Source organism: Mus musculus, chromosome 2, assembly GCF_000001635.26.
Source record: "Mus musculus strain C57BL/6J chromosome 2, GRCm38.p6 C57BL/6J".
NCBI classification, from domain to species: domain Eukaryota; kingdom Metazoa; phylum Chordata; class Mammalia; order Rodentia; family Muridae; genus Mus; species Mus musculus.
This window is the reverse complement of record NC_000068.7, coordinates 37,681,761-37,704,162: the sequence shown is the minus strand read 5'-3', so window position 1 is coordinate 37,704,162 and position 22,402 is coordinate 37,681,761. Positions and strand designations below refer to the sequence as shown.

General features: G+C 41.0%; 1 protein-coding gene and 1 non-coding gene across 17 annotated transcripts in view; both read left to right on the top strand.

Moving 5' to 3' along the window:
* Positions 1-284: 284 nt before the first annotated feature.
* Strbp (spermatid perinuclear RNA binding protein) overlaps positions 285-22,402 on the top strand; it is a 134,011-nt gene continuing 111,893 nt past the window's right edge. For 5 of the 16 annotated variants that reach the window (XR_003951764.1, XR_001781603.2, XR_866011.3 and 2 more), the window contains exon 1: positions 800-971. The gene's annotated coding sequence lies outside the window, so the exon portion shown is untranslated. Of the gene's footprint in view, positions 497-799; positions 972-6,828; positions 21,390-22,402 lie in introns of those variants that run through there. The other 11 variants (NR_166615.1, NM_001379316.1, NM_001379315.1 and 8 more) reach the window with 6 other exon arrangements.
* On the top strand, positions 15,879-15,962 carry Mir5128 (microRNA 5128). Its single transcript, NR_039590.1, has one exon. It is a non-coding gene; the product is annotated as a microRNA 5128 (primary transcript).

Genomic DNA, 22,402 nt, shown 5'->3' with positions numbered 1-22,402 from the left:
ATTTCCCGGGCCATTAAGGGTGGAGTAGGGAGAGGAGATTTTGATTTTTGTTCAGTGCTTGCTATGTGCCAGGAAAATTCATATCTATTGTTTTATGCCATCTGCTCAACGGCTCTTAAATAGGAATTACAGTTTTAGTTTTTGTGAAGTGGAAACTGAAGCTCGAGCGGTTCGGTAACTTGGCCAAGGTCACACAACCGGCAAGTGGGAGGGGGAGCGAATCAAGGAGGGATCGGAGTCTCTTACTCAGCCAAGGTACTGCCTGCCCCTCCTCCACCCGGGAGGCATTGCGGCGCTTACTCCGTTAGCGTAAAGGCCGAGGCTGGAGCTGGAGAAGCATCCCGCACCGGGACGCAGAACCTGGGGAAGCCGGCTCTCATTGCGGCCGGGAGCAGCTCTCAGAACCTGCAGTTACGAAGTTAATGCGCGCTTAGCTCTTTTCAGCAGTTGGCCTCCGCCCAGCAACGCTTACCGCCGCAGGCACAGCGGGGCTCAGGTACGGTTTGCGGCCCGGGCTAGGCGCCGCGAGGTGGGCGGGACGCAGTTTACGTAAGCGGTCTCGCAGGTGCAGGCGGCGGCCGCGGGCCTGAGCGCCCTGCGCGCTCCCAGGTGCGCAGTTGACGCAGGCGACAGCGCGGCGCGGCGGCGGCGGGCGCTGGCCGGAGCTCTCAGGTGCGGCAGAGCGCGCGTGCAGGGGGCGCGCGGAGGGCGATGGGGCGGGCTTTCCGTTCCCCAGCAGCCGCGGGCCCCGCCCCCTGGATCGGCCAATGGGCGTGCTCGGCGGCGTCACGTGCTTGCCGCCGCCGCCGCGGTCGCTGCCGAAGCCGAGCTCGGATCCGCGAGCGCCACCAAGGCAGCAGCCGCCGCAGCCGCCGCCGCTGTGCTGAGGAGCCGGAGACGCGGGCGGACGAGGTGGCGGCGGCGGCGGAGCGGGAGCGGGGAGCGGACGCGGGCGGAGCGCGGCGGCGCGGGTAGGCTGCGGCGGGGCCGGCGCCTGCGCGGCGGGCCGTCCCGGGCGGGCGGCGGTTGAGGCGGCGGTTGAGGCAGTTGGCGGAGGCTGCCCGGGCCCCGCATTGTTTGTTGTGCGTCCTTAGCAGCGGCGGCGGCTGCTGAGGCGAGGAGCGCGGCGCAATCCCAGCCCCGCGGCTTGAGCTTTGTGGTCGCCGCCGCGGTACCCGGCCGGTCCGCGTCAGGACTGCGGGTCGCCTTGCTTGCTTTCGGGGTCGGGGTCGCGGGTCCCGGCCCTGAACCTCCCGAGGGCGTGGGCAGCGTGCGGGGCGCCAGCTCTGGGGAGGTGGGAGGGTTCCGGACTCGGGGCAGGTGCTGGAGGACGTTGCGGGCAAGAGCTGGGGAGAGGCTCGGGGGGCGGGCACAGGGTGTGGGCAGATTTGGGTGTAAGGGAGCGTTGAGGGACCCGGCCCCACGGTGACCAGGGCCTCAAGGGCACGCCTGGGGGACCCATGGGGGCCTAGGTCGGGCTCGAGAGGGAAGGAGGACGTTCCGTTTGGGGATTCGGATGGGTGTGTAGGGGGATTTGGGGCGGGCAGGGGCAAGTGAGGTGGTGGAGGGAGGGACAAGATGGGCACCTCTAGGCAGAAATGGAAGGAGCAGATGCCCTGGTTAGCGCTGCTTGTGAGGGGCAGAGAATGGGGCAGGCAGCGGGAAGGCCACCGGACGCCTGAAGGGAAATGGCGGAGGAGGGGTCCGTAGCTGGGAGTGTGGCGAGCAGGCTGAGCCCCAAAAGATGGAGGGAAGGAGTGTCAGAGGAGGGGGTTCTCTCAAATGGTGGCGGTTGAAATTGAGGGTATTCAGGCAGGAGATGTCTGTCTGTGTGTGTGCGCCCAGGACGTCAGGAGTTCCCTAGTGAGTATCTGGCTGGGAAGTATGGAAGGAGACAGGAAGGGGTTGACAGGCTTGGGGAAAATGGCTTGGTTCTGTATTCAGGGTAGAGGAGGATAGAGCAAGTGGGAGGAGGAGTGGTTTACACAGGTACTGAGTTTGAGGGCTTTGGGAGAGAAATGGGGATAAGGAGGTTATGTGGAGGTTTTAGGTTGGGTGGAGAGAGATGTCAAGGCAGGAGGTGTGTGTAGCAGTAAAAGGGCAGCAGAAGTGAGTGAAGCGGAGGGTGTTTGTGTGAGAAATTCTAGTGGGCACCAGCAGAAGAGGAAACCTTGAGGTTGGGAGCACCCTGGAAAGGGATGGGGTGTGTGGCAGGATGGAGAGTGGGGTGGTGAGCAGAAGGGAGGGAGAGGAAATATGGGAGTGGTAGGTAAGGTGTGTGTGTGTGTAAATGGAAATATTCCCAGGGCAGGAGGTGTGGAGAGAAGTTGGGAATGAGGAGGAAGATGGAAGCGGGGGTATGTTTGAAGGGAAATCAGTAGTAGGATGTAGGGGGTATGTTTGAAGGGAAATCAGTAGTAGGATGTAGAGGAAATGAAAGGAGTAGGCAGGGGACAGAAGAAAGGGTATTTTGTAGTAGAAAATGTAAAGGAATAGTACTTATACTGAAGGAAAGGAGAGGTGTTTATGGGTTTATGGCTGTAGCTAGAAGGACAGTTGTATGGAGTTGGTGTGCTGAGGGAAGTAGGATGCTCATGTTTAAAGCAGGAAATGACTGTCAGAGAGGGTTCAGAAGTAGGTTACTTAATTAAGATTTTGGAAGATTCAAGGTGTGGAAGTGTGAGGAAAGATTGGAGTTTTACAGTGTTAAGACATTAAAGGTGGTTGCCTTTAATCTCAGTGCTTGAGAGGCAGAGGCAGGTAGAGCTCTGAGTTAGAGGCCAGCCTAGTCAGTTATAGGAGAGCCAGGGCCACACAGAGAAACACTGTCTTGAAAAACAAAACAAAGACAAGCAAACAAGCAACAACAACAAACCCAAAAGACAGTAAAGGGTCCAAAATTAAGTCACTGAGAGATAATAAAGGGTAGAGTGCAGATGTCCAATGGGAGGAGAAAACTAGGGAGGATTATTTTCAGGCTTAGAGGAACTAGAAATTTGGGACAGTGGACACAGGATGTGGATCCTAGACTGATTAACAGAGAATAAAGGACTTTCAATTGCATACAATATCTTTTTTTAAAATTTTTTTTAATTAGTTATTTTCTTCATTTACATTTCCAATGCTATCCCAAAAGTCCCCCCTCCCCTCCCCCCTCCCCTCCTCCCTGCATATAATATTTTAAAGTTAATTTTTTTAGGATCAAAGAGGTGATGAGCCCCACTTTTAGTTTTACAGCAAGTGAATGGGAAAGGAATAAGGAAGAGCTGACCACCTACTTTCAAATTGGGCAGTATGTGGTGTGTATTCACTTAGCTCTGTTGACTGAGTAGACATGTGGCTATACATTGTGAAGAATACACCCAAAAGGTAAAGGAAATGGAATTGCAGTAGGTGCATAGTAGATGTCTTTGTGAAGCTTCCTGAAAGCAGGTCCCAGAGGCCAGTAACATCAAGAGCTCAAGAGAATATGCAGTTGATATGTTGTGTCTCAGGTACCCAGAAGCTTCCTGGGACAGTATTTGGGTGCTGGATGATGTAATATCAGAGTCTCATGCTACAGGCTGACAAATATAATGTAAGCTTCTAAAAGTGGGAGAAATAGAGCCTTTGGATTCTAACCTTTAAAATGTTAATAACCAACACTGGATTGTCAGCTCTTTTTTTAACCAAGTAATTGAAGTAAACTTTAGCTGAGGCCTTTAGGTTCTTATGTATTTTGGTTTGCTTTGATGGTGTATGTAATGTTAGCTTTAAATGAGAGAAGACACTTCTGGAGTTGGGTGGATGTAAGTCTACCATCAGCTTGCCAGGTACATGGGAATTAAACTTCAGGATTTTGAACCAACATTTCAGTGCCTTGTCTCCTTTAGTGATCTGTAGCTTATGTTAGAATTTGTGTGTGTGTGTGTGTGTGTGTGTGTGTGTGTGTGTGTGTGTGTGAGAGAGAGAGAGAGAGAGAGAGAGAGAGAGAGAGAGAGAAAGAGACAGAGACTGATTGATTGATTGGGAAGATTAAGGAAACTGCCTTGAGACTGTTTTATAGTAAGCTCTGTTTCCTAGAATCCTGGAAAGTGAATTCCCCTTTGACAGTTGAAATTTTTGCCTTGTCAGATTTTGCTAAAAAGTAAATTTTATCTGGTTATAGAAGTACCTTGAATTGCTATTCAATGAACTTCATATAGTATATAGTACTACTATGATTTCAAAGAAAAGGTCTGTTTTGGACAATTTCTGGGTTGATCCTTTTGTCAGTTGGGAAGTATCTTTGTGTACTTCCAAATAACAAGTTTGAGGGTGAGTGGGAATCTTGCCTAAACATAACGAGAGGAACAGAACACCAAATTTTAAAGTTGTAGTTTGAGTCTTAATTATAAATATTTCAAAATAAAAAGGTAATGATTTTTAAAATCCAGATTTGAAATGTTTAACATAGGGAGTAGTGTTCAGAAGGCATTGTTATAGGATTTTTGGAGGGAAGTGTATTTTAGTATGTCTTTGATTGAAACTTGGAGTTTGTTGAGAATTGATGTATGTATAGAATATAATTATAGTGAGCCTATCTGCCCTTCCATTGCTCTTTGGCAGAAAATTTGAGTAGTAGGATATCCTTTGAAAAATTCTAATATGGCCACTGCTTTTTCCTTTTGTCACTTTACCTGTTTTTAGAGATAGTGACTCATTCTGTTTGTAGCCCAGGGTAGCCTTGAAATCCTTGTCACTCAGGCTGGCCTGAAACTTAAGAAGCACCCTCCAGCCTGCTAGGTTACAGACATGAGCTATCACACCTGCCACCTTATGAATAGGTTTTAAAGTCCATCCTTTTCATTTTACTCTTTTTTGGGGTAAACAATGTTTCCTTGCTCATAATAACTCAATTCTGAAATAGTGTTTTGATGAAATGTATTATTGGGTGAAAACCTTCGTCTTGTGATAGTTTGCAGGTACTTTTAAAGAAAGGTAGGCTATTTAGATTTGCAGACTAAATAATTGAATTCTGGTTTTATGTTCACTGACAACTTGCTGGACAAGACACTTAATCCTTTTGTGCTTGTTTCTCTTCCAGAAATCTGACTCCTTATCTACCTTCCAAGAGTATTGAGGTGTTTATAGAAAACAAGTTTGTCTGTCTGTTTTTATTTATTTATTTTTTTGGTTTTTTGAGACAGGGTTTCTCTGTGTAGCCTTGGCTGTCTTGGAACTCTCTCTGTAGACCAGGCTGGTCTCGAACTCGGAAATTTGCCTGCCTCTGCTTCCCAAGTGCTGGGATTAAAGGCGTGCGATACCATGGCCGGCTGTTTTTATTTATTTTTTAATGTTTATATATTTTAAAGACTGCCTGTGTAGTCTTGGCTATCCTGACACTCAATACATAGATCTGGCTGGCCTCCATCTCACAGAGATCCACCTGCCTCTGCCTCCTGAGTGGTGGGATATAGATATATAAGGCATGTATCACAAGTTTAAGTCTTATAAAGCCTATTATTGGAACACTTTGCTTCTGTTAATATGAAGATAGGTTCCCTCCCTCTGTCCCTCCCTCCCTCCCTCCCTCCCTCCCTCCCTCCCTCCCTCCTTCCTTCCTTCCTTCCTTCCTTCCTTTTGGTGTTGTGAGACAAGAGTTTTTCTGTGTAGCCCTGGCTGTTCTGGGACACATTTTGTAGACCAGGCTGGGCTTGAACTCACACACATCTGCCTGCTTCTGCCTCTTGGGATTAAAGGTGTGCCCTGCCACTGACTGGCTCCATATTTCTTTTATCCCTGTGGTCTTTAGATTGATCAAATATTTGTATTGGTCATTAGCCTGGCAAGGTGGCACATTCCTTTACTCCTTACACTTGGGAGGCAGATCTCTGTGTTAGAGACTAGCTTGATCTATCTACATAGTGAATTACTCTGTCTCAAAAATTTTGTCATTAGATAAGTTTGTTGTGAGGAACTTGGAAGTGAGAATTTTGTGCACACCAGTGGGGATGTCTTTTAATTCATTTTTTGTCATTGTTGTTCTACTGTGTAGTTACCTTTCCTCCATTACTTTTGCAGTTGAATATACTGTTTATTTGAATTCTGCTGTAATTGAAGTATGCTGCAGACATTAAGTTTTAGCTTAAGTCCAAGATTCTTTCTAAACATGATTTTTAGAAGCATTACTTTCCCAGTTTCAGAGCTTTTCTTTTTTAAAAAAGTATTTTGTCTTTATTAATTTTAAGTAATAGTGTGTGTATGTGTGTCTCTGTCTGTCTTGAGTGTAGGTTGTACAGAGGCGAGGAGAGTATTGAATCCACTGGAGCCGGAGTTGGACAGTTGTGACAGAGTGTGTGCTGCAAGTTAAGTTGGGTCCTTTGCAGGAGCAGTATGTATCTGATCTTATCTGTTGAGGCATCTCTTTAGCTTTTTATTGATGGGCAGTATATGTTCTGCCTAAAAGGGAGAAATTTGTAAAAATTTAAAGTCTTTTCAATGTTGTCCTTAGTTATAAAGAACCTACTTACAACTGCCAAAGCAAACATGTAAATAGTGAATTGCTTTATTAGACATTAATTTGCTTTGGTTGTGATAATTTCTGTCTTTAATAGTGGTCTTACTGTACCAGCTGATCTGTTTACTGGTTTACTGTCTGATCTAGGACTTGTTACCTATCTTACTGCTCTTCTGTTTGAAAGATTGGCTTTTTAAAATTAGTTTAGCTATTGAAAAACTTTTTTGACAGGTAGAGATGAGTAACTTTATACTATAATTTTATGAAAGTTTATTTAGAAATATTTATACATATAAATTAAATTTATAGTCACTTGAAACAATGAGATCAGATTAGTGGTGATCTAACAAATGGTTTATGCTCAAACCTGTTAATTTTAATCTAGTTTTGAGTTTGTACACTGTATAGTGACTTGACCAAAAAATCTGACTGGTCACTTTCATTCATAATTTGAATTATTGCCCTACAAGTCATTTAGGTACACTGTATTTAGGAAGTACAATTCCTGCTCTACAGAAGACTTTATTTATATGTGTGCAGATGTATGAAGGAAGAAGCTCTAAATTTTTGTTATTTGGTATTCAAGTTCTCTCTTAACATAACTAACACTGTATACACCTGCTTTCTCTAGTTAACTTTAGCACCACTTGAAAGGGTATAGTTGATTATATCACAGCATTTTGTGATTTCATGGTTCCTTTACATGTGAAAAATGAGAATTCTACAGTAAATTGTATACTTTCTGAGGTGTTTTGGGTCATGAATAGGATGTAGTTTGTTACAGCACCTGCAGAACTTCTTTGTATTTCCCAGATGCTAGGCTTTGTACATTTCAGTGGCTTGTTGGGCAAATCAGAAATTTATGAATTTAACCAGCTTAGTCCTGTTGACATGCTAACTAGTTATTGTTCAAAAGGAGCATGCCCTCCTGCCCTCCAATGCCTGTTTTAGAGTGCCATTGCTAAACTTGCATTTACGTTCTAAGGCATGTTTTATGCCAGACCTAAAATTTCTTAGGACTCAGAAATACTGTGTTGAGTAAAGAACAGATCTTTACTAGATAGATTGGCCATGAAAGCTGTAGCTTATGAAACTGGGCTGTGGTGGTGTGTGCCTTTGGAGGTAGAGGCAGGCAATCTCTGAGTTTGAGGTCAGCCTGTCTACAGAGCAAGTTCCAGGACTGCCAGGGTGACACAGAGAAACCCTGTCTCAAAAAAGAAAAAGAAAAAGCACACCCTCCCCAACCAAAAAACCAAACCCAAAACAAACTATAGCTTGTGACTTTGGTTATGTTTAGTTAGTCTTACTGGAAAAGTCCATTTTAAGATAGTAAGGCTGTAACCTTATAGTAGGTGGTTTATTTTTGAAAGTTAAAATGGAGGCAGTAACTTAAAAAAAAAGGTTATTTTTGTATGTGTGTGTGTGTTCATGGTGTGTTTGTACTGCAGTGGTGTGTTGAGGTCAGAGGACTAACAACATGAGAGGGTCTCTTTTTCTCCTACCATGCAGGAGCCAAGGCTTTCAGATCATCAGGAGGCAAGGAGAGCCTTTACCTGATGAACTATCTCTCTAGCCATGTTTTTTTTTTTTTTTGGTAGTGAGACAAGGTCTCATTCTAGCAAATCTGGAACCTACTGTGTAGCCTTGATAATTCATGGTAGCCTTGAATCATCCTGCCTCAGCCTCCTGAGTGTTAGGATTACAGAAATGAGCTACCACATCTGGTTTTGATTTTTGTTTTTGAGGAGACAGGGTCTCGATACTAGGCTGGCCTTGAAGCTGGATTCTCCTACCTCAGTTTCCCAAGAAGCTGTCATTACAGTAGTGTGTGCTTGCTGCCTTTCCCTGCTAGCCGGTGTTCATGTGTACTTGTGTCTGTAGTTCAAAGAATTTTGAAGCTAATCAATCAGCACACTGACTTACTGGCTTTTGTGCAGCGTAGGCCATCTACATCTTAGCCTTTTGAGGTTTTAGATACTGAATAGCTCTGAATTACACATCTATGGGTAACTGGTAATTTCAGTTAGCAAAGCTAGTGAACTAAAGGGAAAGATGGTTTAATTTTTGTGTAAGCTAGCACTAGGGAGAATAAACAGTGTAAGCCATCAGTGTGTGTATCTCTAGTTTTTGTGAACTGTGAGGTCAAGGTTAGCATGGATGAGTAGATACCACATGTATTAATAATGAAGGCTTTAAATGGTGTTTTATCTGCTAGCTTTTTGATAAACAGAATTATATAAAAATCAGCTATATTTGTTATAGATTTCATATTAAAAATTGGAAAACATCCTCTAGTTTACAGTTAGAGTGGAGATTAAAGAAGATACTTGTTGTGATGGGAGAGAAAGTTCAACTTTTAAGAATAGTTGTTCTGTAGAGAGAAGATCCAGGCTTGGTTCCCAGCACCTACATGATGGTTACCATCTGAAAATGGCCAGTTCCTGGGGAATCCAGTAAGCTGTTTTGTGAACTCTGAGGGCACTGGGCACTGGGCACACATGTGGAAGTAGGAAAAATACCAAGACATATAAAAATAAAATCTAAAAATAAAAAAATTTATGTTATGAAACATACAATGCTTTTATTTTATTGTTTTTTTTTTTTCAAGACAGGGTTTCATTATGTAGCTGACTGTCCTAGAGCTCACTATGTAGACTAAACTAGGCTGTCCTTAAAGTTGAGATTTGCCTGTCTTTGCCACAAGTGCTGGGATTGAAAGATGAGTGCTACCACCATCTGGCTATAATGTTTGCTTTTAAAGGAAGAATTAGGTACAATATAAGTTAAGGTCTGAGAAGCAAACTCGGGGCCTCTGGAAGAGTAGCAAGCACTTTTAGCTACTGAGCTGTCTCTCCAGCCCCCAAGTTTAATTTTTATTTTACCTAGTAGCAGCATTTGGCATGGTGGATGCCTTGCCTATGGAGGTTAGAAGAGGCTTTGAAATTGAACCAGCATCCTCTGGAAGAACAGCCAATGAATGCTCTTAGCTATTGAGCCATTTCTTTAGTCTCTGATCTCATGATTTTTTAAAAAAATTTTTTTTATTAGGTATTTTCCTCGTTTACATTTTCAATGCTATCCCAAAAGTCCACCATACCCACCCCCCCAATCCCCTGATCTCATGATTTTAAGTGCCCAACTTTTCTTTAGCTTGGAACTTTGGGCTTCTTATAGCCCACTGCCAATGTGATATTTCCCACTTACATGCCTTCCCTCCCCCCCAAAGACAGGGTTTCTCTGTGTAGTCCTGACTGTCCTGGAACTGGAACTCACAGAGATCTACCTGCCTTCTTCTGAGTGCTGGGACTAAAGAGAATGTCCCACCCACTGCTTGCTTACGTGCTTTATTGACTTTTTTTTTTTAAGATTTATATATTTATTATACGTAAGTTCTCGTTACAGATGATTGTGAGCCATCATGTGGTTGCTGGGATTTGAACTCAGGACCTTTGGAAGAGCAGTCGGGTGCTCTTCTTACCTGTTGAGCCATCTCACCAGCCCCACTTTATTGACTTCTTAAAGTGAATTTTTTTCAGACCAAATTTCCAACTTTTGCCCAATCTTTGATAGACTATAAATCTAGCTAATTGATTTTGAAGATTTCTGCTAAGTTACCTGAGTGGTCAGTGGTTCAACTTATTTCACTAAATCTGTTCCAAACTTGCTCCATAGTGTAAAAACAGTTCATATATTTTCAGTGGCTGGATATAACTCTGAACTCTCCTTTACTGCTGCTTCACTGGCTATAGGTATCTAAGTAGTGTCTGTCTTATTTGAAGTCAGATGATGAGAATCCTTGACTACTTTGTCAATATGAAGTTACTGCTTATTTGAATTAAAAAGTTTGAATGATAGGCTATATATATTCCTTTTAAACTAAAAGTTACACTTTTTTTGTGATAGGCTATATATATTCCTTTTAAACTAAAAGTTACACTTTTTTTTTTTGTTTTGTTTTGTTTTGTTTTCGAGACAGGGTTTCTCTGTATAGCCCTGGCTGTCCTAGAACTCACTTTGTAGACCACGCTGGCCTCGAACTCAGAAATCCACCTGCCTCTGCCTCCTGAGTGCTGGGATTAAAGGCATGTATCACCACTCCCGGCCAGGTTACACTTTTTTATGTATGTGTGTGTTTGTATGGGTGCCCTTAAGCATGGTGTGCATATGGAGGCCAGAGAACAGAGTAATCTATTCTTTGCTTCTACTATGTGGGTAGTACTTCTTCTACTCTGGAGACCTTTTTTTCCCAAGTGCTAGGTAGGATTACAGGTGTGCCTCACATATGCAATAGATTCTTGACTTTCAGTTAAGCATGCTCCAGGCTTAACCTCGCTCAAGCTTCTGATTTACAAATACAAAGGAGTAACCCAGGAGTGTTCTTTTCTTGAAACCTCTCATACTTTCAGGAGAGGTTTTCCTTATTAAATCTATTTTCTTTGTTTTAAAAAAGAAAAAAAAGTTAGAAATAAAGACATTTGGATCAGAAAATCTTCATGACATATCACTAGCATTGATAATGTTGAAAAGCAATAAATATTTTTCCTGAAAAGTCATTTAAAATGAACACATACTTAGTACATTCACATGGCCAAGCAAACTTTGTTATGTAGTTTGAAAACACGTCTGTTATTTTAAGGTAAAAAAAAATTAAGCAGTTTAAACCATTAGAATTATTAAAAAAAAAAAAAAAAGGAAAAGAAAAGAAAAAGCAGGGTGTGATGGCACATGCTTGTAAACCCCAGATCATCTGAGGCAGAGGCAGGTGGATCTCTGAGTTCAAGGTTAATTTGGTCTGTATAGCATGCTCAGGCCAGCCAGGGCTACAGAGTAAAGTACTATTTCAAACATGAAATAAAACCAAGCAAGTAAACAAACAAATTTTGCAAAGTAAAGGTGACTGTTGGAAGTTTTGTATTAGAGATTATCCACTTTTGGTGCTTTACTGCTGTCTGATACTTTTAAGGAATAAAGAAAATCTTTCATTTGCTATTTAATAGTGGATGTATTATACTTGTAAAACTTTATAGAAGAGTCAGTCATATTAATACTGATAGCAGATATGCATTGTGCGTTTCTCAGTCTTTACTTTTTCAGAATGATTACTGTTTCCCAGAGGAGAAAACTAAAGCTTCAATAACTCCTGATTGATTAATTTCAGAATTAAAATCTATATGAATTTGCCTCAAAAAGTTGAGTCTCTTTACTAAACCTGGGAGTGAGATGGCAAAAACAAAAAAATGGAGGAGTCATCCTGTATGGGGGATTAAGTAGTGCCTTAGAAGATGGTGTGTTTGCCTTAAGAGCTCCTCAGACCAGGAGGGAAAACAATATAGGAAGCAGCTGTCAGAACTCTTATTAGTCATTAATATAGGAATAAGAAATTTGTAGTGTAGTGTCTGAGGTTTGTTTGCAGACATTATCCACCCTGCCCCATTTATGTCTAGTGACTGTTATTTAAGTTACAAACTTAAATAAGTTTATATACAGAGTGCTTAGAGTAGACTTACCAGTATTGGAACTTGTTTCCAGATTTAAGATATTTATTTACATGTGGGTAGGCTAGAAGACAGACAGCCTCAGATAGAATCAAGAGATTTATCCACTTCCTCTAAGATGATTTCTTATTGGTCCAGAGCTCATCAATTAGGCAGGACTAGTTGGCCAGTTATTAACCTTAGGGATCCATCTGCCTATTTCTCTGTAGTGCTCAGATGACAAGCAAGTGCCACTATGCCTAGCCTAGCATTTTTTTTTTTTTTTCTCCTCTGAGTTCTAGGGATGGAACTAAGATCCTTGCATTTGGAAGGTAGGTGCTTTTACCAAATGAGCCTCCTTAATCCCTCGAAGAGTTATAGTTCCTATGAAGAATCGGAACAACTATTTTTTAAAAACAGTCTTTGGGCTGGAGAAAGAATTAACAGTTACGAGTGCTTGCTGTTTTTTTCAGAGGACCTGAGTTCAGTTTCAGCCCCTGTGCTAGATGGCTCACAACTGCCTGCAGTTACTTGTGTATACATACACACACACTCTCACATGGATTAAACTAGACATGCCCTCATACTGTGTTTTGAAGACTTTCAAAATAACATTTCTAGCCTTGTTTTGTATGTGTTTTAAGAATTCTCTTATTTTTAAAATTTGAAAGAACTTCTCTCTCCCTCCTTCCCCCAATTCCTCCTCCCTCCCTCCCTCCCTTCCTCCCTCCCTCCCTCTCCCCTTCCTTCCGTCCCTCTTTTATGTAGTCCTTCCTGGCCTGGAACTCACTTTTGTAGACCAAATTGGCCTTTAACTCAGAGATCCTTTTGCCTCTACCTCCTGAATACTGAGAGTCAAGACTTGCACCACCATGTCTGGCAAGAACTTAAAAAGAAAAAAATTATGTGTGTGTATAATAATTGTGTTGAATCCCCTGGTTGTAAGCTGTCTGAGGTGGCTTCTAGGAACCAAATTCTAGTTCTTTATAGAGCGGTTAGTGCTCGTAACCACTGAGCCATTTCTTCAGCCTTTAAAAGAACTTTTAGTAGGTTTGTTTTCACCTATTCTTCTGAAGCTCCTTGGTAAGTCACCCCACAGAATAGGCAGTTGTGTAATATGCTTCAGTATACAGGGTTTGGGGTGAAAAAGGATATAAGAGCTTCCTGGATCCTTTGGATAGGTTTTCTTTTCCTTAAGATTTTATTAATTTTATGTGTGTATTTGCCTGCAGATATATGTATATATGCACCTTGTGCACATCTGGTGCCTTCAGAGGTTATAATTTCCTGGAATTGGAGTTAGGGTTGTTATGAGATCCATCCTTGTGAACTCTGCTTCTGTCTCCTGAGTGTTGGGATTAAAGGTGTGATCCACCATGCCAAATTGTAAATTGGATTTTTGAGGCAGGGTCAAGATTATTCTCAGAATTGTGGTGATCCTCCTGCCTCATCTTCTGTAGTTCTGTGATTACAGATGTTAGTTGCTATGCCCAGCTTTCACCTTCCCCCCCAGGGTTTCTCTGTGTAGCCTTGGCTGTCATAGAACTCTGTGCAGACAGACTGGCCTCAAATGGAGAGATCTGTAGCTTTTAGAGACAGAAAGCCTCAATTTTGGTAGTTTAGACAAAATCAACATTGCATAAACTAGTAAAACTTCACTTATACAGTGTCTTTACCCTTTCTCTCTCTTTTCTTTTCCCTCTCTTTGTTGTGGATGTGTCATTGTGCCAAATTCAGTTTCCTGCAGCTTACCCTTCTTTTCTCAAAAATATTTAGCAAATGTCTCCATGTCTGCACTGATAATTGTACATTTACTTCAAAGGATAATTGGTGTTAAACAAGCTGATGAGGAGGCATTTGCCCCTTAGACCAAACCCTATATATAATTCAGTGATAACTGTATCATGGTAATGTTGTTTACCACCCTTAGAGATGTCTCAGTGATCAGGATGCCCAGCCCCCCTCGCTACCACTCCTTTTTTGAAGTAATTTATTTCAGTTTATGTTTCTGAATATATTTATGTATACCATGTATGTGTGTATGGAGGCCTCAAGAGGGTATCAAGACCTCTGGAATTGGAGTTACATATAGTTGTTAGCTCCCATATGGATGTTGGGAATTGAACCCTGGTTGTCTGAAAGAACAGCTAGTGATCTTAACAGCTGAACCATTTCTCCAGCTTCAAGGATACCCAATCTAATGTAAAAGAAGGAAAGTTTGGTTGTTTGGAATGAATGAAAAGTATATACTTCATGGTAATCTATTTTATGATAGTGATTAATGATAAACCATGGAAAGCTATATTCTGGCCTATTAATTTTCTCATTAATATTATATATATATATATGTATGTGTATATATATATATTTTTTTTTCTAGTTCAGCAAAACATACCAAAGGCCTTTTTAAAATTGTGGGGTTGAGGTTATGGGAAATCAATCTAAGAATATTAGCTGTGGAGGAGACTTTGGAGATCAACCAGGCTACCCCCCCACCCCCCACCCCCCCCTTTTTGTTTTTTTTAAAGACTTTATTTTATGAGTTCACTGTAGCTGTCTTCAGACACACCAGAAGAGGGCAACAGATCCCATTACAGATGATTGTGAGCCACCATGTGGTTGCCGGAGATTTGACCTCAGGACCTCTGGAAGAGCAGTGCTCTTAACCCCTGAGCCATCTCTCCAGCCCTTGGCTAACCCCCTTATCTTGTTGATGAGAAAGCTGTTTCAGAGAAGTAGTGGGTTGGTCAAGGACATAGAAAGTTAAGTGAAGGTTTGATTTCTCGAATCTGTATTGATTTCAGTACAATGAAGGTAACTGGTAAAAGTAGAGAGCCCTGGACTCTGGAGTCACACAGACTTGATTTTAAGTCCAGATTCCACTGCTTATTCCCTGTGGCCTTTGGCAAATAAATCTGTGTCTGTTTCCTGTTCTGTGCTACTTTGTGGGGTCCTGAGAATGAAGAGATAATGTAAATATAGCACTGTGCCAGGCAGGCATTTGATCAGAGCACAGTAAGTGCTGTCTGGTCTTTTTTTTTTTTTTTTTTTTGATTACTTAGAACAGGTCATATGGCTAAGTGATTGTTATCTTTATGAAATAGGATCGATGACAATGCTTTTATGTCAAAGTCCTTCACTGAAAATTTGAGTTGTTGGTTGATTGGAGGAGGACACTGCTCACTGCAAAATGGTCAGACATTTTTATCACCTGCTCCCAAATTGTATGGTGTCAACATACCTGTCTGTCTACCTACCTACCTACCTACCTACCTATCTTCCTTCCTTCCTCTTAGTTTTTTTTTTTTTTTTTCTCGGGACAGGGTTTCTTTGTATAGCCTTTGCTGTCCTAGAACTAGCTCTATAGACCAGGACGGCCTCAAACCCACAGAGATCTGCCTGCCTCTTTCTCCAAAGAGCTGGGATTAAAGGTGTGCATCATTATCACCTGGCTGTCATAGTCATTTTGTTTGTGTATTTTTATATTTTAAATTTTAATTTATTTTGAATTATTTTTATTTATTTATATTTTTGGAGACAGAGTTACTATATAACTGTCCTGGAACTTGCTATGTAGACCCAACTGGTCTTGAACTCAGAGATCTGACTGCCTCTCATGTACTTCCACGTGTGGATTCAAGCTTTTTTTTGGACCCTTTTATACTCTTAAAAAATTGAGGATCTTAAAGATCTTTTGTTTATGTGTTATTATTTATTGATATCTAGAAAGTATATACTGGAAATTATTTTCATTTTATTAAATGAATAATTAAAAAAATTTGTGTGCTTTTAAGAGTGCATGCATGGCCTTATATGACTATGGAGGCTGTTGGAGAACTCCCTGAGAACTGGAGTTAAGACAGTTGTGAGCATCCTAATGTGAGTGCTGGGATCCAAATTTTGGTCCTCATAGTTACAGTAAACATTCTTAATTACTGAGGTCTTTCTAGCTCCTGTTTTACTAATTTAAAAAGTGCAATTGGGGCTGGCGAGATGGCTTAGTGGTTAAGAGCACCCGACTGCTCTTCTGAAGGTCCAGAGTTCAAATCCCAGCAACCACATGGTGGCTCACAACCATCCGTAATGAGATCTGACTCCCTCTTCTGGAGTGTCTGAAGATAGCTACAGTGTACTTACATATAATAAATAAATAAATCTTAAAAAAAAAAAAAAGTGCAATTGATGGTGGGTGGCAGCAGTAGCTGTGGCGACTACAAAAAACAAACAAACAACAAAACTCAGGAAAATTGGGTGAGAAAAGTAGCAGTTGATTTTTACGTTTTAATTTAGTATAGCTTAATAGAAGATCTACTTCTGTGTTTAGTCTGTTTTGTTTGAAGTATGTGAAGATGAACAATTTACCTTACACAGATAGGTAGCTAGAAAAGACAGTTTCTCAGACAATTTTAGATAATTTAATACTATCTAGTATTTGAGAGATGGTAGGCTTTTAAGATTTATTTAAAAAAAAATATGAATGTTAGCCTTCAGGAGTTCATGACTATCATGTACATGCATAAGTCCTCAGAGGCCACAAAGAGGGCATAGGATCCCCAGGAACTGGAGTTATATATAGGTGGTTGTGAACCGACATGTTGATATTGGGAACTGAACTTAGGTCCTCTGTAAGAATGGTCAGTGATCTTAACAGCTGAGCCCAGGCGTTAGTTTTTTTTTTTTTTTTTTAATATTATTTATTTACATGTACAAAACAGATCAAAGTATGGATATTATCAAAGTCCAGCTTGGTGAACAAATGGGCTTTATTGGAGTTACTTACAGGAGCAGAATTGACTCAGAGTCAGCTGCATCATCAAAGCCCACCCCAGCACAGGTGACATTTTGCAAAAGCTGGGAACCTGGAGCACATTGCACAGCCTGTAGATTACTCAATAGGTTTCATAGTGTCCTTTCCAAGTAACTCTTGTCTAAACCTTGTCTAAGCAGCTCAGCTGGTTTCTGCGACTTTTAGGCAGCTGGTCTGGTCTCAAGAGTCTTTGCAGCTTAGCTTCTCAGAGTCTGCTTTGCACCACAGCTTCTTGTTTAAGAGTGACTTTAAAGTTTTTATTGCTTAATCTGGCAGGGAGGGGCCTAGTGAATCTGGTCAGTTTCAGGGACTTCCTGAGGCTATTTTGAGTTGTTTACTTTTCCTGTTTAAAGAGCTGCTCAGAAGGATGGAGGAAACTTATACTGTATCCTAGCATTAGAACACACTCAGGGGCTGTTACAGTTCTTTTTCAGATCAGTAGTATCTCTGATACACTATTTATACAAAAACATGTAGGCTTCTTAATATTTTGGGTATGTTGAGGTACTGTGCTAATCTACTTCATGTATATTGCATATCTATGGCATAAACCTCACCATTAAGTAACAAAAATATTTCTGTTTTAATAAATAACACTGAGGTGTGCAATGGCTAGCTGTTCAAGTTACTTCTGAGAGAGAACAACAGAAGTAGAACTGGGAATTATATCTATTCTGTTCTATTTTCACGATTGCCTTTTTACTATTTTTTTACTTAGAGAATAAATTGAAGGAAATATTTTTTGGATTGTAATGGAAGTTTTGCTGTTTTTGAGGGATAGCTGTGTGTGGGAACATGTTAATTTTAAACATACCAATTAACTTAATTCCAAGGCTGGATGCTTTACAATATCTGTCCATCCATCTCTACATCTCTACTTGTGTATAAATGCTCTTGTGGAAGCCAGAGAACAACTTTTGGTAGTTGGTTCTCTCCTTCCACTATGCTGGTCTCAGTGACTGAGCTTAAGTTGTCATGTCTGCTTGTATGTACATCCACTGAGCCATCTTATTGGCTCCTAACACTGGTTTCAAAAAAGTTAAAAGGTGCTTAATTCATTACCTAAGAAAATTATGGTAAAATGGTAATGTTAAAAAAATTTGAGAGCCGGGCAGTGGTGGCTCCCGCCTTTAATCCCAGCGCTTGGGAAGCAGAGGCAGGTGGATTTTTGAGTTCGAGGCCAGCCTGGTCTACAGAGTGAGTTCCAGGACAGCCAGGGCTACACAGAGAAACCCTGTCTGTAAACAAACAAACAAACAAAACTGAGATCTCTTTTCAAAAGTGACAGCATAGAGTATTTATAAGGAGCAGTTTGTAGGCTTATACAAATGTTTTTTTAGGCCAAGCAGTCCCATCTAGTAGCTTTGCCTCTTGATTGAATAATATGGTTATAGTCACATTTGAAAGACTATTGTGGCTTACAAAGCTTGAGGAAAAAACTCATTTGTACTGGCAGTCAGCCAGTATTTTATAGGCTACAATTTTCCTTAGAAAAACTGGTGGTTTGTAGCCCCATAATTTGTGGTTGTTCTGAACTTGTAAAAAGAGTACACATTTAAAAATGACCTTATTACTTTAATATTTTAAGTGACATCTAACTGTCAGATATTTGTTACATTATATTATTTATTTAAATAAAATTTCCTGGCTTGACAATCTCCTCTAAGGCAATAATTTATGTAGCATGATTAGGTCCTCCCATCCCCCATTCCCAACAAACCTAAAAATCAAAAATGCTTTCAGTAAAGTCACAGGCACAATTAAAGTAAAAAAGATGTGTCTGTGTTAAATCCTGTGTTGGTAAAATCCTTGTAGAATCCCTGAGATCTCATTACGTACCCACTGCTTCCTGGATGTGTTGAATTAAGTTGTGGTATGTGGTTTGTTTGGGTTTGTTCAGTGTTCTTCATTTTTAAATTTCTCTCTCTCTGTCTCTGTCTCTTTCTTTCTGGCTTTTTCCCCCGAGGCAGGTTGTTGTTGGTGTGTGTGTGTGTGTGTGTGTGTGTGTGTGCGCGCACGTGCGCGTGCGCGTGCAATTTTGGCTGTCCTGGCTCAGTAGACCAGGCTGGCCTCAAACTCAGAGACAATCTGTCTCTGCCTGGCAAGCTGGCATTACACTACCACTGCCCAGCTGTTTGTGTTCTGCTGCCGTCACTGTTGCTTTCTCCCCACACAGATGGAAAAGAACACCATACCTGAAATACACACTTGATATTCATGAAAAATACAATTTTAGTGGTTGGTGAGATGGCTCATTGGTTAAGAGAATACTAGCTGCTCTCTTCCAGAGGCCCTGAGTTCAACTCCCATCAACCATGTGGTGGTGGCTCACAACCATCTATTATGGGATCTGATGCCCTCTTCTGGCATGCAGGTGTGCATGCAGATAGAGTGCTCATATACATAAATAAATAAAACAAACAAAAAAAGAAATACTTCCCCTTATGTACTTTATTGTAATGGTTGTGTGTTAAATTTATGGGAATAAGTCCTTTTGATTTTAGGCTAACCAAATGGGGTATAATATCCTTTCTGTTTGAAAGATTTTGACAAGTCAAATTAATAGTTCCATTTTTATGTCCATGGAGGTATCTTCGAGTCTTTTTGTTTTTTGAAGACAGATGAAATTTGTAATTAAGATTTTAGCAAAAATATTAGTAGCTAGATCTTTAGAAACTGTTGATAAGGTCCAGGGTCTCTCTCCTCACCAATATTGTCTAGGCTGACCTTAAACCCTGGGCCCAACTCATCAATTCTCAGGGTTTGAGAGTTTGCTTTTAAAATGTATTCTATACTCTCTAGCTCTGGGGGCTACTCAGTCTCATTCTTGATTGAACACTGGAATTACTTGGAAGATTGGAAAACCACAGATGCTTGAGTTTTGCTTTTCTTGAGGGATTGTTATTTAATTGGTCTAATATTATGGTATCTAAACATTTACAGAGTTTATAGGTAATACCAATGTGAATCAGAGGCTGAGAATCCAGTTTATAAGCCCGTTTAAGGGGGAAATACTTGATTTCAGAGGATATATTATCACCTTTAGAATTTACAAAAGTTTTATTTTTGAGATAAAGTGTCACATGCTGTTACATAAGAAATTATAAGTCCATTTTTGTGATGTCATCATTTTAAGAATGTTACATAAATGGAATCCTTTAGTATAGTGGTTTTCCAGCTGTAGGTCCTACCTCCTTTGAGGTCAAACGACCTTTTCACAGGGGTTGCATATCATATAACCTGGATACCAGATATTTACATTAGGATTTATAACTGTAGTAAAGTTATAGTTATGAAGTAGCAATGGGATAATTTTATTGTTGTGGTCACCACAATATGAGGAACTATATTATAGGGCACTTCACATTCAAACCACAACAGTAACATCTCTAATTCATAAAATTTATTGGGCTCTGCTGCTTCTACCTCTACTGGAATATTGAAATGGAATTATACAATTTTGAAATTATATGCAATTGTATACAAATCAAAATGGAAATATGCAATTTTCTTTGTTTTTTTTTAGACAGGGTTTCTCTGTTCTAGGTACTAGAATATAGTGGTGAATAAGATAGACATGATTCCTTCTCTCTCTCTCTCTCTCTTTCCTTTATGGTTTTAGAACTTTATTGGAGAGAAGGTAGAAAGAGAGAGAGACTGGTCATGGCCATGTGTGGGGGGGGGGGGAGGGAAAGAGGAAAGAGAGAAGGAGGGCTAGAGAGTAAGAAAGATGAGGGCTTAAAGAGCATGATTCCTTCTCTTACTGACCTTAACATTCTAGTGGAAGGGAGGCAGGAGAGCCCAATACATACAATGTATTAGTGAGGTACTATTGTTGTTTGAATATGAAGGGCCCTCCATAGGCTCATGTATTTGGACACTTGGGTCCCCAGCTGGTGGTGCTATTTGGGAAGTTATGGAACCTGTAGAGAGTTGAACTTTAATGAAGGAAATATGTCATTAAGGGCAGGCCTTGAGAGTTTATAAAGCCTGTCCTCATTTTCTGCATTTTCTCAGCTTCTAGACAGCTGATACCATGGGCTGGACTCAAACTCTTGATGCCATGCCTTCCTTGCTGTGATGGACTGTATCCCCTTTGGAACTGTAACCCAAATAAACCCTTTCTCCAATAAGTTGCTTTTGTCACACTATTTTATCACACTAGCAAGCAAGTAATTAATATAGTTACTGTGCTTGTGGCAAAAGTTACCAAAAGATAAGGATGTAGAAAAACAAAATTTAAGTGCTTTCTGGAAATGGAATGGAATTTTGTGTTCAATATTGATAATGCTGACTAGGAGAAGAACAAATGGTAGTGAAAAAGTAGGATGTAATTTGTTAGAAAATGAGCTTAGTGATACTTGCTTTGATCTCTTCATAAAGTTACATCCTGTGGGGTTCCTGTTACTCCTCCACCAATTCATTGACTTGATAATATTAAAGAAAATGAAGGGTTCTTTAGGTTTTAATGTGGCTTGAAAAAATGTGTGTGTGTGTGTGTACACACACGTACGTACCTACTTACATGTGGAGGTCAAGTGTCTTCATCACTTTCCTTATTTTTAGAGACTATTTCTCACTGAATCTGGGACTTATTTTTTCAGCTGAACTGGCTGCCAGTGAGCTTCAGGTATTCATTTGCCTTTCCTCCTCCATAGTTGTGTGTATTATAGAAATGTGCTAACACTCTTGTTTTTTATGTGAATGTTGAATTTAGGTCCTCAAGCTTGTGTGGCAGGCACTTTTACTGACTAACTTACCTTCCCAGCCTTCAGTTAATATTTAACACTAAAGTGGTTTTATTTAGAAAGCATCACATGTAGTCCCAGCACTTGTAAAATTGAGACAGGGATTGAAGTTTCAAAGCTAGCTTGAGATCAGTTGGGGCTACGTAATGAGAACAGACTGACTTACCTGGTATCTTATCTCAAAAACTAAAAAACAGGCTGGAGGGAGTCATGGTTGATTTGCTGCTCTTATAGAGAGCCTGGGTTTGTTCCCAGAACTCAAATGATGACTCACAACCATCCATAACTCTAATTCCAGGGGATCTGGCACCTTCTTCTGGTCACAGGCACCAGGCATACACATGGTACACATACATACATGCAGGCAAAATACCCCAATACATAAATAGAAACAGCCGGGCGTGGTGGCGCACGCCTTTAGTCCCAGCACTCGGGAGGCAGAGGCAGGCGGATTTCTGAGTTCCGAGGCCAGCCTGGTGTACAAAGTGAGCTCCAGGACAGCCAGGGCTATACAGAGAAACCATGTTTCGAAAAACCAAAAAAAAAAAAAAAGAAACAAAACAACAGAAAAAGCATCAAGATGTAGTATATGTATAACTCTGGATCTGACATACTGCTGAATTTGGTGTAAGACAACTGGAGTGTAAGACATAGATCTTACTTTCAGTTAACTTCTGTGTGAAGAGAAGTCCAAAAGAATAATTGGAGAAGATTTTTGTGGAGGAAGGTTTGAAGAGTGACTAGGACTTGAGAAGAACAAATGGCTAGAAACAAAATAGGCTTCTGGTAGAAGATCTGGTTTGAGTGAGGACAGTTATTTACTAGTTCTGTGACCTTAGAAGTCCCTTAGAGTCCCTTGATGCTTTCTTTCCTCTTTCTTTTAAAAAAAGATTTA